Source organism: Mustela nigripes, chromosome 16 (genome assembly GCF_022355385.1).
Source record: "Mustela nigripes isolate SB6536 chromosome 16, MUSNIG.SB6536, whole genome shotgun sequence".
NCBI lineage: Eukaryota > Metazoa > Chordata > Mammalia > Carnivora > Mustelidae > Mustela > Mustela nigripes.
The window spans coordinates 35,055,604-35,074,058 of NC_081572.1; positions in this window are offsets into that span (position 1 = coordinate 35,055,604).

An 18,455-nucleotide genomic window follows, 5' to 3' on the forward strand; every position below is an offset into this window, starting at 1 on the left:
ATAAATGTAGTCAAGAGATAAGCCCCTGTATCAAAATACACTAGACCACAAGTTTCAAGGTGAAAATGCTTGGATAAAGTCCCAGCTTGTTTTGAAAGATGATTACAATCCAGTTATCAAAACCTAACAATTATTAAGAGTAGGAGGATGGGGCTCGTGGGTGGCTCAGTGGGTTGAAGCCTCTGCCTTGAGCTCAGGTCATGAACCCGGGGTCCTGCGGTCCAGCTGCGCATCAGGCTCTCTGCTCAGCAAGGACCCTATTCCCCGCACCCCGACCCCCGCCTGCCTCTCTGCCTACTTGTGATCTCTGTCTGTCAAAGACATAAATAAAATCTTAAAAAAAAAAAAAAAGAGTAGGAGGAAATCTGGACGCCCCGGTGGCTCAGTCACCTTCCGCTCAGGTCATGAGGCGGAGTCCTGGAATCGAGTCCCCCATCTGGCTCCTTGCTGGGCAGGGAGCCTGCTTCTCTCTCTGCCTCTGCCTGCCACTCTGCCTGCTTGTACTCTCCCACTCTCTCTCTTTCTCTGATAAATATAAATAAACAAATAAAATCTTTTTTTTTTTTAAGAGTAGGAGGAAATCTATAGACTCTTTATCTGTAAATGCAAAAATCCTAAATGAAAAATTAGCAATTCTAATCCAGTGGCCTCCAAACCATGAGACCTGCAAGAGAGAACAGTTTGTGTAGCTCTGTATTACTCATCTTTAACAGTTTGCCCACCTTCCCTCCCACCCTAGAGATTACAAAAAAGATAATTCCTCCACGCTTTATAATCCTTTTCACTCAATCACATCCAGTAGCCTCCAGGTCATATACGATTAGCCTGATTAGCATCTCCATGCTACCCTCCACTTTCATTAATCTGATTCAGTGTCTACTTTTCACTAACCATTCTAACCATTTCACTCTACACTTAAGATTTCAACATCTGTTAACAGCCATTTCCCCTTTATTCACCTCTTCTCTAAATGTTCCCATCAACTTCCTGTTTGAACTGAAAACTGGTTTATCACCTGGCAAAACTACCTCTCTTGCAACTTTCCAAGTGGAGGAGGTTATTTTACTTCACTCTTCTCTTCAAACCTGCTCTTCATGCTGCCTCCAAATCATTTTTCTTTCTTTTTCAAAAACCCAGGCTCTTTTAAAGGTACTGCCAGCCGATTCTACACCAAGATGTCATCATCTACTGGTCACTAGGAACTCCTTCGTTTGTTCCTGTTTCATTGTCTTCCTTTCTTCCACTATTTTTGTCACATCTCAGCCACTTTTTTAAAAATGTTATCCACATTTTCCATCCAATACTGTGGCCTCTCAGTTCCTCATTTTCCTCTTCATGAAGTGGCCTTGCTGCTATTAAACCTTCCATTTGTATTCCAGATCCTTTCTTTTCTCTCCTCCAGAACTTTACTTCACCATTTATCTTTTCTTGCTCCTACCTCATCAATTTTTTCCTTTTTTACAGGATCATTTGCATCTGCACACGGACGTGTTCTGATTTCTGTTTTAATTAACAACAACAACAACAAAAACTACCCAACCGCTTACACTATCCCATTTCTCTGCTTCTCTTCATGGAAAGATTTTTTTCTAAGAGTTGTCGCTATCTAAATTCTACTTATAATTCCTACCTTATAATTTCTCCTAAACCTAGTCCAAACAAGCAACCATCCCCATCATTCTTTTGGCACTGTTTTTGTAACATAACAAGACTTTATTTCCAAAGCTAATGATGACTTTTCTGTACTGACTCTGCTCCAAAGGAAAAAGCAAATAGAACCAGTTTCCTTTTTGAAACTTCGTAACAAGGAAAATCATCACTCCTTTTTTTTTTTTTTTTTTTTTTTTTTTTAAAATTTTTTTTTTTTTTTTTTCACAGAGAGAAATTACAAGTACACTGAGAGGCAGGCAGAGAGAGAGAGAAGGAAGCAGGCTCCCTGCTGAGCAGAGAGCCCGATGCGGGGCTCGATCCCAGGACCCTGAGATCATGACCCGAGCCGAAGGCAGCGGCTTAACCCACTGAGCCACCCAGGCGCCCCTCATCACTTCTTTTTAAAAACTTCTTCTCTTGGGGATGCCTGGGTGGCTCAGTTGGTCAAGCAGCTGCCTTCAGCTCAGGACATGATCCCAGTGGGATCATGTCCCACATCGAGCTCCTTGCTCGGCAGGGAGCCTGCTTCTCCTTCTGCCTCTGCCTGCCATTCTGTCTGTCTGTGCTCGCTCTCTCCCCCTCTCTCTCTCTGATAAATAAATAAAATCTTTAAAAATAAATAAATAAATAATAAAAACTTCTTCTCTTGGCTTAAAAGAAACCACACTATCCTGGTTTTCTTCCTGCCCCATTGACAAACCACCACTTCTTATTTCAGTTGCTGATTTCTCCCTAGCCAGACCTTAAATTGTTGGGAGAGACCAGGGCTGGGTCCTTAGCTCTTTTGTTTTCCTATATGCTCTCCCTTGGTAATGCCATCCAGGACCATGGCTCACCTTCCGTGATCTTACACACATCAGTAAGCATCACTATCTACTATGCCATTCAACCCTCAAAAAAGACTAGGAGTTGAGGGGTGCCAGGGTGGTTCAGTGGTTATGCCTCTGCCTTCCACTCAGGTCATGATCTCAGGGTCCTGGGATCCAGGCCCGAGTCAGGTTCCCTGCTCAGCGGGGAGCCTGCCCCCCCCCCCACCGCCTGCCTGCCTCTCTACCTATTTGTGATCTCTCTCTGTCAAATAAATAAATGAAATCTTAAAAAAAACAAAACAAAACAAAACACCTAGGGGTTCGGGGGTCTGGTAAGTTGGTTAAGCATCTGACTTTGCTCAGATCATGATCTCAGCATCCTGGATTGAGGCCTGTGGCAGGCTCTATGCTCAGCAGGGAGTCTGCTGCTGCTTTTCCCTCTGCTCCTCCCCCTTGCTCCTTCTCCCTCTTTCTCAAATAAATAAATAAAATATTTAAAAAAAAAAAAAAACCTAGGAATTTTTTTGTTCTTCTCTTTCCTCCATTCTCATCCCCATTCCACCCTCCCACCAGTTTCCCATCCTTCTAAATCTATCAGCAAATCCTTTTGACTAAATCTCCAGGATGAATACTGAACCTGCCTACCACTTCTCACTGCCCCCACCACTATCAGCCCAGTCCAAGCCACTATTACCCCCTACTTGAACCACTACATTGGTCTCCCCACAAGTCTCTTTTCTTTCACTCTGTCCCCCTGCAGTCCTTTTTCCCCTGGCTACTGTCAAAATCATAAATCAGATCAAGTCATTTTGCTACTCACTATGCTCTATGACTTCCTATCACATTTAAAATAATATGGATGGGGGTGGGGAGATAGATCAAATAAGTGAAGGGAATTAAGAGGTAGAATATTCCAGTTCTAAAATGTATAAGACAGGGGTGCCTGGATGGCTCAGTGGGTTAAGCCCCTGCCTTCAGCTCAGGTCGTGATCTCAGGGTCCTGGGATCAAACCCTCGGGCTCCCTGCTTGGTGGGGAGCCTGCTTCCCCCTCTCTCTCTACCTGCTGCTCTACCTACTTGTGATCTCTCTCTCTCTCTGTGTCCAATAAAAAAATAAAATTTCTTTTAAAAAAATAAATGAAATAAAAAATAAAATGTATAAGACATAGGGATGCAATGTACAGCATAGGGAATATAGTCTATAATATTGCAATAACTTTGTATGGTCACAGATGTAGCTATATTTTTGTGGTGACCATTTCATGATGCATATAAATATCACCTGAAACTAATACAATATTGTATGTTAACTATTCTTTAATAAAAATAATAAAATAAAATAATATGCAAACTCCTTATGAAAACCTACATGAGGGACGCCTGGGTGGCTCAGTTGATTAAGTGTCTGTCTTTGGCTCAGGTCATGATCCCAGGCTCCTGGGATCCAACCATGTTTCAGGCCCCCTGCTCAGCGGGGGTGCCTGCTTCTTCTCCCTCTACCTGCTGCTCCCCCTGCTTGTACTCTCTCCCTCTGACAAATAAAATCTTTTAAAAAAGCAAACAAAACCTACATGATCTATTTGGTCCCTAAATGTTTGTCTAACATTATTTCTTAACAATTTTCCCCTTCCCCACTACACTCCAGCCTCAATGGCCTGCTTCCTGTTCCTTGAAACAACCAAGCTATTTAATGGCCTTAGGACTTTTTGCATTAGCTGTTCCCTCTCCTTAGAATGCTCACTTCACCTCTAGCAGGTTAATGAAGATGGATTCTTGCTATTCAGACCTTGGTCTAAATATTGAGAGACTTTCCTAGTCAGCCAGTCTAAAATAGCCACCCATTATCTCTATCACATAATATCTCCACCTGGTTGGATGTAGGAAACAAATGTGGGGTGACGATTGGGTGAAAGCCAGTGGTGCAGTCAAAGAAAGAATTTACCCCAGGCAGAACAAAGAAGAAAGAAGTTTATTGAATACACAGCAAGGGAACAATGGGCAGGACAGCAAAGGAGCAACGACTATCTGCCATGAGGCAATGGGTGGGGACTGTATTTAAAGTGGGAAGGCAAGGAGGTATGGGGACACATGGAATTTTCCCTTTTTTGGTAACTGTGCCTGGATGTGAATAGCCCATTGGTTAGCTAGGGCTTATGGACATTTTGAGCTGGGTGGACTGGTGGGCCTGCCTGTATTCAGCCAGGTGGTTACTGTGGCCCTTTTGCCGTAATCAAGTTTCCATGGCACAAACCTGTTGTCTAAACGTAGCCTCTACAATAATCCTACTTTAAATCGCTACAGAGGACTGCTTACTATCTGATCCTTTTTAATTTATTGATTATTGACCATCTTTCTCAAATAGAACCTAAGCTCTGTGAGAACAGGGAACTTGTCTTGTTCGCTACATCGCCTGAATCTATCACAAAAAGTTATTTTGTGAATTCACTGATTCATTCGTTCATTCATTCATCATGAAATGTGTAAAAATGTGTAAAATTTTCTTCGTATGAAGAAAACCATGAAATTTTCTAAAGGAAAAAATAAATCTCTGAATAAGTGGGAAAACATACACAATTCCTGGGTGAGACACTTACTTTGTTCCAAATGAATCTACAAATTCACTATCATTTTAATCAAAATTTCAACTGGATTTTTTTTTAAGTCAGCTCTACACCCAGTGTGGGGCTTGAACTCAGGATCCTGAGATAAAGAGTCACATGCTCTACCACCTGAGACAATGAGCACCCCCTCACCACAACTTGATTTAACTGGACAAGTTGATTCTAAAATTTATCCAGAAGAGAAAATGAATAAGAAGAGTTAGGATGGAGGCACCTGGGTGGCTCAGTTGGTTAAGCGTCTGCCTTCGGCTCAGGTCCTGATCCTAGAATCCTGGGATCAGGCCCTATATCAGGTTCCCTGCTCAGCCGGGAGCCTACTTCTTCCTCTCCCTCTGTCTGCAGCTCCCCCTGCTTGTGCCCTCTCTCTCTCCCTCTGTATCACATAAATAAATAAAATCTTTAAAAAAAAAAAAAAGAAAAGAAAAAACTAAAAGAACTAACTTACCACACCTTAAAAAAATATATTATTGAGAAAGAGGAATATTAAGATAGCTAGGTGCCCTGCAGTTACCAGAATATTTCATAAGTTGGCACTGGCAGATAAATGTCCAAAAGGACCTACATAATGGAACCAAGAGTACAAAAAGGGATCAATATATACATGCACACGAGTATATGATGGGTGTGACATTTCAAACAATTGAGGAAAGGACTGACTGATAATTCACTGATGTTAGGACACCTGGCTATCTCTTTGGACTCAATATCTTAAAGGGGAAACATGGTGAAGTCCTTAACTTGGACAAGCCTTAAAATAAAATGGCAAGTGGATTAAAGAGCTAAATTAAGAAAAAAAAATGTAAAAGTGCGAGAAGCAACAATGAGATACTTATCAGATTGGCAAAACCCTTTTAAATTTGATAATATGTAGGGCTGGGAAAGAAGTGGAGACAAGCACTCTCATTAACCATTAATGGAAGGGGCACCTGGGTGGCTCAGTTGGTTAAGTGTCTGCCTTTGGCTCAGGTCATGGTTCTGGGATTGAGCCCCTCATCAGGTTCCTTGTTCCGCAGGGAGTCTGCTACTCCCCCTGCTTGTACTCTCGAGCGCTCTCTCTGTCTGATAAATAAATAAAATATTTTTTTAAAATGTTAGGAATTTACCATCTTTGCAAAAGGTACATATGTAAGGACTTTCACAGAAGCAGTGCTTATAATAATAAGGGGATTTTTTTTTTTAAGTACTGGAACAAAACATGGGATAGAATATACTAAAAAACCTCTTGAGATTTCCTTTCTTATATTTCCAGGGATATTATGTTTAAAATGTCCTTTTAACTTTTTTTTTTTTAAAGATTTTATTTATTTATTTGACAGAGATCACAGGTAGGCAGAGAGGCAGGCAGGGAGAGAGGAAGGGAAGCAGGCTCCCTGCTGAGCAGATAGCCCAATGTGGGGCTAGATCCCAGGACTCTGGGATCATGACCTAAGCTGAAGGCAGAGGCTTTAACCCACTGAGCCAGCCAGGCATCCCATGTCCTTTTAACTTTTGAGATAAGTTAATACGACTAAAATTTCATATTTTCTTCTAGTATTTTTAATGGTTAAAATGTGTATTGCCATTCAAATTTCTCCAGAATTATTTTGGCACAAAGTGAATTTGAATTTCTTTCAAATAACCGTGTTAGGTGGCTCTGTGGCGCAATGGATAGCGCATTGGACTTCTAGTGACAAATAACCGTGTTTCCCAATGTCTTTTGTGAAATAATCCATTTTGTATCTATTGGCTAGTGATACTCCCTTTATTAGATAGTAGGTAGGTTTTTATCCACTCTGAACTATTTCAGGGTTAACTGTTCCTATGCACTGATTTGTAGATTCGAGAGTCATATCTTACTTTTATTGGGTTCAGAGTCTTCAAATGTAGACTGTAAGAATTAATTTGAAAAGCAAAATAAGAATCTAATTAATTTGCTATTGTTTCTTCCCATAGCTAGAAAAATCAGTAACATCTACTAAGTATTAGTCTGTTGTTCATTTATTAGAGCCACAGTGTTTAAAACTGTGAGATAATTAATGTCTCAAGAGGTTAAATTCTGTGACTCTGCCTTTACTCTGCCTCTGTTGTTTTGCAACTCTGTATCTGACAAAATAATCAGTCTAATCTGGCTATCACTGTCACATTCACTGTGTGCAAATGTAAATTGGTAGGGGACACAAAATTAGAATCATTGCTGCCAGAATCCCAAAGGTATCAAACCTGTATCTGTTCTTAATTAGCCATGGAAATTCAATCTGTCATGTTTTCTGCAGATAACTGGTTTCAGAGTCATTAATGTGAAAAGAATATTCATACTATTTCTCTTCAGATAATTTTACTTATACAATTAGCTTAGCCTTTTCTTCTGAAGAGAACTACTCTTGAATTTATTGTTTTTCTTTGATGAAAGTTCCATTTTTTTTTTTTTAATTTTTGAATAAGCCACACAATAGTTACTTAAGTCATTTGGAAAAATCTTTTTTTTCTTCTTGAAGTAATTACTCAGTTAGTTTTTTCAGCAGCACTGTTTATTGTGTTTATGTTGGAGAAAAATTTAAGCTCCCAATAGCGTGCCCTTCAGAATTAGAGACAAAATCAGAGACCACCTTTAAGATAGAAATCAGTAAAATTTAAACATTACATTTTTTTTTTAAAGATTTTATGTATTTATTTGACAGAGAGAAATCACAAGTAGATGGAGAGGTAGGCAGAGAGAGAGAGAGGGAAGCAGGCTCCCTGCTGAGCAGAAAGCCCGATGTGGGACTCGATCCCAGGACCCTGAGATCATGACCTGAGCCGAAGGCAGCGGCTTAACCCGCTGAGCCACCCAGGTGCCCCATAAACATTACATTTTTTTAAGAAAAATTTTGAGTGGGGGAGGGGAAGAGGGAGAGAGAGAAAGAGAATCTTAAACAGGCTCCAGACTCAGCATGGAGCCCAACACAAGGCTCAATCTCACAACCCTGAGATGATGACTGAGCCGAAATCAAGAATCAGATGCTGGGGCGCCTGGGTGGCTCAGTGGGTTAAAGCCTCTGCCTTTGGCTCGGGTCATGATCCCAGGGTCCTGGGATCGAGCCCTGCATTGGGCTCTCTGCTCAGCAGGGAGCCTGCTTCCTCCTCTCTCTCTGCCTCTCTGCCTACTTGTGATCTCTGTCTGTCAAATACATAAATAAAATATTAAAAAAAGGAAAAAGAATCAGATGCTTAACCAACTGAGCCATTAAGGTGCCCCTATTTGTTTTTAGATGCTAATAAAATCACTTGGTTTCTGAAGTAGGGTAGGACCAGATTATTTAGAACACTCACTGCATCCCCTAAGCTGAGCTATTAGGCATAACATTCCTTTTTTTTTTTTTTTTTCGTATTTTCTTCCTCCATCCGGTCTGTGGGACTTGAGTGAACTTAGAAGGGACTTCAGAACTGTTAAAGATGAATTTTTAAATCACCTATGTAATGAGGGAAAAACTTGCACATATAAGTGAATATTGGTAAGAACACTTAATAACTTACACTTTGTTTTTTAAAAGATTTATTTTTATTTGTTTGTTTGAGAGAGAGAGAAAAAGAGAGAGCAGGAAGAGGGGCAGCGGGAGAGAGTCTTTCAACCAGACTCCCTACAGAATGTGGAGCCCAACACAGGGCTTGATTCTAAGACCCATGAGATCGTGACCTGAGCGGAAACCAAGTCAGTCACTTAACCCAGGTGCCCCTAGTTTGCTGTAGATTTAAACCTTTAAAAAATTTTAAAAAAATTTTTCCCTAGGATATTCTCTCATCAGAAAAATCTTGAGGTTCCCTCCCCCCAGAATGTTCTTTAACAGGGCACCTGGATGGCTCAGTGGGTTAAACCTCTGCCTTCAGCTCAGGTTGTGATCTCAGGGTCCTGGGATCGAGCCCCACATCAGGCTCCCTGCTGAGCTTCCTGCTTCCCCCCTCCTCTCTGCCTACTTGTGATCTCTCTCTCTTTGTGTCAAAAAAATAAATAAAATCTTAAAAAAAAAAAAAGAATGTGCTTTAACAGAAATCTATTTTGCTTTCTAGCTGTCTAACTTGGTACAGACAATGTTGTACTTGCCTCCTAAGTTGTTTGTGAAAAAACAGTGCATGGAAAATATCTGAGATCATGCCCACATGCAATAAGCATTCAGTAAATGTTATCTCTTACCATTTTTTTAAAGATTTTTTTTAAAGACATATATATATATATATATATATATATATATATATATATTAAAGATTTGTATTTATTTATTTGACAGAGAAAGATAGGCTAGCACAAGCAGAGGGAGCAGCAGGCAAAGGGAGAGGGAGAAGCAGGCTCCCCACCGAGCAGGGAGCCCTATGTAAGACTCAATCCCAGGACCCTGGGATCACGACCAAGCCAAAGGCAGCTGCTTAACCAACTGAGCCACCCAGGCGTCCCTATATATATATTTTTAGAGAGAAAAAAAGAGAGTGCAGGCACACACACACACACACACACACACACACACACACACACGAGCAGTGGAAGAGCAGGAGAGAGGAGAGATTCTCCAGCAGACTCCCCACTGAGCAGGTAGCCTGATGTGGGGCTCAATTCCACAACCCTGAGATCATGACCTGAGCTGAAATCAAGAGTCTGACCCCTAACCAACTGAGCCACACAGGCATCCCTCTTACCATTTGTTATTAATGCTTTATTTCTATTAAGCTTCTTGATTAATTTTTCTCCATACAGTAGTTTTATTTTTCACCTTATTCTCCTGAAATCTGGCCTTCATCCTCTTTACCTTCCTGAATGACTTCTTACCTTCTACTTATCAATTTCAATTCCAATTCTCTTACTCATGGACCTCTCTGTTTAATTTATAGCTTTTGCCACACACATACATGCATACTTTAAATATTCATTTTAATTTGCATGAACATATATTCATTTGACAGTCTTTCAAAGTAGGACCAAGGTCTTTACTTTGCATATGAATCCACTGTTTGGAATTCAGCATCCCTTCTTTTTTCATAAACCACAGCAATAGTGTGTCACCTAAGGCTTTCAGTTTTGACTTCTTTAAAGTGGAACAAGAACTTAAAAACATATGCAAAGTGCTTGCAATGCAGAATCCTTCTGGATTTTTTTTTTTTTTTTTTAAGATTTTATTTATTTATTTGACAGAGAGAAATCACAAGTAGATGGAGAGGCAGGCAGAGAGAGAGAGAGAAGCAGGCTCTCCGCTGAGCAGAGAGCCCGATGCGGGACTCGATCCCAGGACTCTGAGATCATGACCTGAGCCGAAGGCAGCGGCTTAACCCACTGAGCCACCCAGGCGCCCAGAATCCTTCTGGATTTTATAATTTATGCAAACACCATCAATCTTTTACAGTTGTCATACATATACCTAATTCACAGCAGTTTCTTTTATTGATTTACCTTTATTAAATCTTTCTAAAGCACTGAATTTAATTTTCATGGAGATAAATTATTTTTCCTCCCATTCATATTTCATCACGTTGCACAATATTTAATTAAACAAGAACAACTGGAATAAACAGGTTTGTGAACCAACATTGACTCACCATGTGGGAGCAGTGGAGCATGGATGTAACAGAAGATTAAAGTCGAGCCCCAAAAGGGTGTCAAAATATCTGTGATGTTTTATTTTATTTAAATAGGTCAAAAAAGGTGTGAGGAAAATATTAACAATCTTCAATCCTTGGTAGTGAGGACAAAGGTGTTCATTTTAGTGTTCTCTATATTTTCTATATTAAAAAAGAGTTATCGGGGCGCCTGAGTGGCTTAAAGCCTCTGCCTTCAGCTCAGGTCATGATCTCAGGGTCCTGTAATCCAGCCCCATATCTGGCTCTCTGCTCAGTGGGGAGCCTGCTTCCTCCTGTCTCTCTGCCTATTTGTGATCTCTGTCTGTCAAATAAATAAATAAAATCTTTTTTTAAAAAAAGTTCTCAGGATGCCTGGGTGCCTCAGATGATTAAGTGTATGCCCTTGGTTCAGATCATGATCTCTGGGTTCTGGGATGGAGCCCCGCATTGGGCTCCCTGCTCGGTGGGGAGTCTGCTTCTCCCCCTACCACTCCCCCTGCTTGTGCTCCCTCTGTCTCTCTCTCAAGTAAATAAATAAAATCTTAAAAAAAGAAAAAAGTTCTTAAAGAGAAAAAGCAAATGATTCTATAGGGTGTATGAGGAGGAAAACTAAAAGAGAAACTAAAGATCTTAGACTTTAGACTTAAAGATTTTATTTTATTAATTTGACAGAGAGAAATCACAAGTAGACAGAGAGGCAGCCAGAGAGAGAGAGGGAAGCAGGCTCCCCGCTGAGCAGAGAGCGGGATGCGGGACTCGATCCCAGGACCCTGAGATCATGACCTGAGCTGAAGGCAGTGGCTTAACCCACTGAGCCACCCAGGTGCCCCTAGACTTTAGACTTAGACTGGTATGTCCAAGAGAAGGTTATCCTGTGCCTGCTTCTCTCTCTGAACTAAGCCTGGAGGAAGTCAATTGAATTCCTCCACGTGGTTTGAGGATCAGATGCTCCGGAGTGTTTACCTCATTTTCTCGGGAAGGCAGTCATCCTTACCCCTCCACTCTGTCCACCATGGTAGGGCATCAGAGGAGTAGAAATGGCTGCCTTGGGATTTGGGAAGGTGTATCCAAGGCCCCTTTCACCACTCAAGTTAAGTACAGCCTCACATATGGGAAACTCTTAAAGGAATCAGCCCATCTGAATTATTTGAAAGAATACCCAATTTCCTAAAATCAACAACCAAGAAACAACAGATGTTGGTGAGGGTATGAGGAAAGGGGAATCCTCTTGCACTGTTGGTGGGAATGTAAACTGGTGCAGCCACTTTGGAAACAGTATGGAGTTTCCTCAAAAAGTTAAAAATAGAACTACCCTACAATCAGCAACCACACGAATACAAAAATACTAATTCAAAGAGATACATGCACCCCAATGTTTACAACATTATCTACAACAGCCAAATTATGAAAATAGCCCAATAGCCAAGTATCCATCTACTGATAAATGGATAAGGAAGATCTGGTGTGTGTGTTTGTGTGTGTGTGTGTGTGTGTGTGTGTGTGTGCGTGTGTGTGTATGTATATATAATGGACTATTACTCAGCCATAAAAAAGAATGAAATCTTATCATTTGCAACCACGTGTATAGACCTAGAGACTACTATGCTAAGTGAAATAAGTCAGTCAGAGAAAAATACTATATGATTTCACTCATGTGGAATTTAAGAAACAAATCAAATGAGCAAAGGGAAAAAAAGAGAAAGGGGGGCAAACCAAGAAATACACTCTTAACTATAGAGAATAAACTGATGGTTACAAGAGGGGAGGTGGGTGAGGGGATGGGTAAAAAAAGGTGATGGGGATTAAGGAGTGCACTTGTGGTGAACACCAGGTGATAGATATATGGAATTGTTGAATTATATACCTGAAAGTAATACAACATTGTATATTAACTAACTGGAATTTAAATAAAAATTTGTAAAAAAAAAAAAAAAAAAGAAAGAAAGAAAGAAAGAAAATTCAACTTATTAAGACTAGTTTTTCATTAACTTGAGGAAGTGGGGCTATTAAATATAAACATAATTATAGAAAATAAGTTAATGGGGCACCTGGGTGGCTCAGTGGGTTAAAGCCTCTGCCCTCGGCTCAGGTCATGATCCCCTGTCCCGGGATCAAGCCTGGAATCAGGCTCCCTGCTGCTAAGCACTATCTCCTATTCAGATAGATAGCCTTTCCTTGTCCCTTGTCTTGCTGAAAAATCTTGAAGGTAGTTGCCATAGGTGGTCTATAGTTTATCCAAGTTCTAAGTAGGACATCTAGGGATTTAAAAGATCCTGAGGATGTAGAGATGTCAACAGGACTGAAAACCATAATTATGATGAAACAAGATATTCTGCCTAGAGGAGTGTAGTAATTTGCTAAACATAAATTCTGTAGTGGCAATATGGGTGAATCTGTCATACTGTCAGCAAGAAATAAGAAATGTGGGTATTCCCTGAAAATCCATTTGAAATTATTGGCATGACCATCCATCTCTGTGATTGGTGAGAAGTGACCTTAGAGATTCTTCAAGAATTTCTAAGATTCGGGGCGCCTGGGTGGCTCAGTGGGTTAAAGCCTCTGCCTTCGGCTCAGGTCACAATCCCAGGGTCCTGGGATGGAGCCCTGCATTGGGCTCTCTGCTCAGCGGGGAGCCTGCTTCCCCCGCCCCCACCTCCCGCCCTTGGCCTCTGCTTGCCTCTCTGCGTGCTTGTGATCTCTGTCTGTCAAATAAATAAATAAAATCTTTTAAAAAAAAAAAAAAGAATCTCTAAGATTCTTTCAGGCCTAGGATTGTGAGAAACATACTAGAGGCACATGATGCAGGTACAAAACAAAATCTATTGTGGAAGAAGTTTATATAGAGGGTCAGCAGAGTGCACACAGCCCCCTACAGTCTCATTATGCCATGGAGAGGTAAGCTTGGGTCAGGCATTGCTGAACATTCTAGAAATGGTGCTCCAGGAAAATACACACACACACACACACACCCTGCCCCAAGCTGCTCTATGTATTCACAGGAAAATGGGAGGAGTAGAGAACAGTAATCAACCAGAGTTTTTTAGTTGGAGGAATAGCCATGAATACAATAGGGACATTCTGTGGGACAGTTGTCCAAAGGAGTTCAAATGCCAGTGCTGGTATCTGCTAGTAGTAGTGTGGCCCTTCCTACTGAGCCACCTCAGTAGGTGGCTCAGTAGGAGCCAGGAGCTCAGCCAGGTCTTTGCTAGGCTACTCCAGGGTAGAGGGGATTACCTTTGCAGTCCAGTAGATAAAAGGTTTGTCTCTTCTTACTCCAAAGTCTGGGATTTAAGTTAAAGGCAATGATTAGAAGGGAATGGCAGGCAGGTATCACTGAAAATTGATTGGCAATGAGTAATATATAGTGTGGATTGAGTCAGGAAATAAAAAATGTGCCATTATGAGAACATGTCAGATCTATAAAAAGTGTAATCTTCTAAAGAAAACCCAGGGTATCTGAGAAACGTTTGGTTACCAATCTATTCATTCTTTGGGAATCAGGGCTTCCCAGGTCAGTCCTTGAGCTAAGCACAGGTACCTAACTGTGGTCCCAGGCATGTGTGTCATGTGGAACTGTCCCAGAACATTCTGCTTGTATCCTATTGGCCAGATTTGATTCACATGGTTCCATGAACTTAAAGAAGGCTGGGAAATGAATTCTTTCTGAATGGGCTATGAGCCCAAATTAAAAATTCTACGGCAATCTTGCATACTTAAAAATAACCTGTTTTGGGGCGCCTGGGTGGCTCAGTGGGTTAAGCCGCTGCCTTCGGCTCAGGTCATGATCTCAGGGTCCTGGGATCGAGTCCCACATCGGGCTCTCTGCTCAGCAGGGTGCCTGCTTCCTCCTCTCTCTCTGCCTGCCTCTCTGCCTACTTGTGATCTCTGTCTGTCAAATAAATAAATAAATAAAATCTTAAAAAAAAAAAATAACCTGTTTAAAAAAAGGAGGGGGGCACAAGCGTGGAGCTGACCCCTGGTTTCAGCTTGGGTCATGATCTCAGGGTGGTGAGATCCAGCTCCAATTAGGGCTTCACACTCACTGCAGAGTGGAGTGGGCTTGAGGATTCTCTCCCTCTGGCCCTCCCACTTGTTCCCTCTCTCTCTCTCTCTCGCTCTCTTCTCTCTTTCTCTCAAACAAATCTTATTTATGTTTTTTAAGATTTTATTTATTTGACAAAGAGAGACACAGCAAGACAGGGAACACAAGCAGGGGGAGTGGGAGAGGGAGAAGCAGGCTCCCCACTGAGCAGGGAGCCGGATGCGGGGCTCAGTCCCAGGACCGTGGGATCATGACCTGAGCCAAGGCTGACACTTAACAACCAAGCCACGCTCCACCCAATAAATCTTTTTTTAAAAAAGAGAATTTATTGTATAAATGTAGGGGTGTCTTGCAGAACCAAAGGGCAGAGAGACTACAAGGCCTAATTAGGACTTTGAATGGGGACTTGTCAGAAACTGAACCAAGGCACTTATTCTCTATCTTTCTAGGGGCATATAGGGTCTCAACTATGCCTTTCTCAGCAGACCAGCCCTTTAACTGCTCATCAGCACATTCACTCAGCAAATACTGACTGAGCATTACCCCGGACTAGGACTGTTCCAGGCACTGGGGATAGAGAAAGGAATCAAACAGACAAAAAATATGTATTTCCAAAATGTTCACCCATGCTCCTCTAGTCTGTGTGTCTTTCTAATCTCAAAGACCTGTAATTTTTGGACTCCCTGTTTCTATTTCTCAATCACAATTCTCCCACAGGACTAAGTGGGAGATCTTCTAACTCCAAAGAAAATTGGTTTCAAGTTAGAATAGTTCAGCCTCAGGGGTGCCTGGGCGGCTCAGTGGGTTAATCCTCTGCCTTCGGCTTAGGTCATGATCTCAGGGTCCTGGGATTGAACCCCACATCAGGCTCTCTGCTTGGCAAATAAATAAATCTCCCTGTCAAATAAATAAATAAAATCTTAAAAAAAAAAAAAAAAAAAAGAATAGTTCAGCCTCCTGACCTAGTATCAGCAGAGGATACCAATGAGTCTCAGGTACAGTGAAAGGGGGTTCTGAGCCTAGCCAGACCTCTTTTCTGACTTCTCTGTTCCAGCTACCCCTTCTACTGTTCAGAGAGAGTTGTTTCTGAGGTTTCAGTTGAGCCCTAGAAGCTGGGAGTCATCATGACAGTGGTGAGATGGCTGGCCTCCATGCAAAACATGGAAAACGAGAGAAAAATTCGTGTCCACTGGGAAACTGAAGTAGAAAACCAAACAGTGCAAACAAAATGTCAGACTAAAGGAATGAGCTGAGAGAGGAAAAACAGGTCCGAGGAAATGAGACAACAGGAGGCAGTAAGATGAGTAAGTAAGTTTGGGAGGCATATTATTCAAGATTAAATCCAGAGGAAGAGCAGACATTAGGACTGGTTGATCCAGTGATTCGGTGATGTCATGAGACTCATCTCATTCTTCGCCCAGAGTTACAGGCTGGCTGCCTGTAGCGATCAACTCACATGCTTCCCCCATATAGTGGGAGAAAAAGAATGGCTTTCCAGAGCTCTTTCTCAAGTACGGAATTTTCCTAGAAACATTCAGAAAGCCTCTCTTAGTGCTTATCAGAATTAGGGCACACGGGATTACCTTTAGAGCAGTGGTTCTCAACCATGGGCAGCTTTTCTCCTGAGAAGATATTTAGCAATCTCTGGGGACATTTTTGTTTGTCACACCTGGGGAGGGGGGCTGCTCCTGGCACCTAGTGGAATAGAGGTCAGGGATGCTACCAAACATTCTGCAGTGCACAGGACAGCTGCCACAATATATTATCCAGCCCCAAATGTCAAGAGTGTTGAGACTTGGAAAGCCTGCTTTAGACCAAGTAGGCCCACTCTTCTGAAGGACCCAGACTGGGTGTGTGTGTGGGGTGGAGGGTACATACCAGAAAAAGACTGATAACAAGAGGCCAAGGAAGTCAGAGAAGATGGAAAAAAAATGTCCTGTTCAAAAGCCAAAGGAAAATTTTAAGGAAGCTATGGCAGTAATATCAAATGCTGTAGAGAGGTCGTTAAGTTTATAACTGAAAACCACCCAGTAGATTTGTCCCTAAAGGGGTTACTTGTTACCTTTGGCCAAGAAGTTCCAGGAGAGTGATAAAGGCCAAATTTAGGCTGATAAGGAGTGAGTGAGAGGTGGTGACCGAGAGATCTTAATTATGGTTTAGGCAAATCATTCAAGAAGTCTGTCTGTGAATGGAGGAGAGGGAAAAATAGCAGAAGAGTCAGGGAATAATAATAATAGTAGTAGTAGGATTATATTAATTTTTTATTATTATTACTGATTTGTTTTTTAAATCATGAAGAGACAAGATCATTTTTAAAATGCTGACTAGAGGGGCGCCTGGGAGGCTCAGTGGGTTAAGCCTCTGCCTTTGGCTCAGGTCATGATCTCAGGGTCCTGGGATCGAGCCCCACATCAGGCTCTCTGCTCAGTGGGGAGCCTGCTTCCCCCCTCTCTCTCTGCCTGCCTACTTGTGATCTCTCCCTCTGTCAAATAAATAAATAAAATCTTAAAAAAAAAAAATGCTGACAGGAAAGATCCAAGAGAGTGGAAAGTAAAAGAGAGGGAAAAAGGAGACTGCCATCTACAGCAGTGTTTCTCAAACTTTAATATGTATATGAGTCACCCGGGGATCTTGAAATCACCTGTGGGAGTCTATTAGTTGCATATTCCGATTCAGTAAGTCTGATGTAGAGCCTACGATTCTGTAGTTCTAACAAGCTCCCAGGGGATAACCAGGCTGTTGCTCCATGAGGATGCTGGGCCCCATTCCGAGCGTTTCTGATTCAGTACATCTGGGATTGGGCGCGAGAATTTGCATTTCCTTTTCTTCTTTTTTTTTAAAGATTGTATTCACTTATTTGATACAGATAGAGAGAGAGGGAGGGAGAGAGCACAAGCAGGGGGAAGTAGCAGAGGGGGAGGAAGAAGCAGGCTCTCCACTGAGCAGGGAGTCCCATGTGGGGCTCAATCCCAGGACCCTGGGGTCATGACCTGAGCCAAAGGCAAATGCTTCATCAACTGAGCCACCAAGGTGCCCCAAGAATTTGATTTTGTAACAAGCTCCAAGGTGCTTTTAATGCTGCTGGTCCTGCTCAGAATCATTGATTTCCTGTATATGTGGAGAATATCACCTTTGAAGAAAGATTGCTTCACCACTAAGAAAATAAGAAAAAGGCAAAAATTGACAAGGTACCAGAGGTTAGCTGGTAGGTTTAGGGGGAGGTAGGATGCTAAAGAATTTACTGCTTATTGCCCTGTATCTTCTCTGTGAAACAGGAGTAAAATGGCCAGCTGAGAGCAAAGAGCAAGGGTGAAGGGATAAGGAACTATAAATACTAGGTAAAGCTTATTGCCCTCCAATTAGCTCTTGTCATAACACCATACAAAAAGTCTATTTGCTTTGTTACTTATTAAAGGAATGTTTTGCAATTAATTCACCCAGACAAGTTGACCAGGAAGTTATGTAGTGCTGGGGAAGAATTAGCAAGATTTTCCTTTGGCCAGTAACTAGAAACTCCTGCTTTGGAAATTTCCAAGCTCAACTCTGGTTGACAAGGTGTTTTGATGTAGAAATGTAGAAATCCAATTGGTTTTAAAAGGCAGAATGACATGGAATTTATGAAGGGGCAGACTCTACAATGAAAGGCTCTGGTTTCTTTTCTCTTTTTAAAATTTTATTGTTTTTTTAAGTAGGCACCATGCCCAGTACAGATCCTAACATGGACTTGAACTCAGGACCCTGAGATCAAGATCTGAGCAGAGATCAAGAGTCAGA